Here is a 575-nt window from a genome sequence, read left to right as displayed (position 1 = left end):
CATTTGAATGATTTTCATGCCATTTGTCAAACATTCAAATATGAGAATTTTTCAGATGATGATGTTAAACTTAGACTATTCCCATTTTCTTTAAAAGATAGAGCTCGTTCATGGCTTAATACATTGCCTGCTAATAGCATTGCATCATGGGAACAAATGGTTACAAAATTTTTAAATAAATATTTCCCAGTGCATAAAACCAATGCTATTCGCAGGGAAATCTCGGAGTTTACCCAGAAAGATGACGAGCAATTTTTCGAAACATGGGAGCGATTCAATGGGCTACTCTTGAAGTGTCCACATCATGGGTACGAGAAATGGCACCAATGCCAATACTTTTTGGAGGGATTATTGCCGAATGTGCAAGAATGGCTAATGGCAACAAGTGGAGGAGAGCTAATGTCAAAAAGTGCATCAGAGATTTGGGAATTCTTCCAGCGACAAGCGGACAATTCCCAACAACGGAGTCGATCACTCAGGAATACTAGAAGGATTAAAGGAGTGAATGAGGTTCACATTGGCGAGTCAACTTCGGGAATCAAAGAAGTCAAGGAGATGGTTGAAGGTCTTGCTCG

The 575-nt window shown here is 39.8% G+C and overlaps 1 non-coding gene across 1 annotated transcript; it reads right to left on the bottom strand.

Annotated features, from left to right (window-relative positions):
• Positions 1–207: 207 nt before the first annotated feature.
• LOC112100435 lies at positions 208–311 on the bottom strand. Its single transcript, XR_002906807.1, has one exon. It is a non-coding gene; the product is annotated as a small nucleolar RNA R71 (small nucleolar RNA).
• Between the last annotated feature and the right edge of the window lie 264 nt (positions 312–575).

This window comes from Citrus clementina, unplaced genomic scaffold (assembly GCF_000493195.1).
Source record: "Citrus clementina cultivar Clemenules unplaced genomic scaffold, Citrus_clementina_v1.0 scaffold_3, whole genome shotgun sequence".
Lineage (NCBI taxonomy): Eukaryota > Viridiplantae > Streptophyta > Magnoliopsida > Sapindales > Rutaceae > Citrus > Citrus x clementina.
Note: the sequence above shows the minus strand (reverse complement) of the source record. Positions and strands in the feature narration are given on the sequence as shown.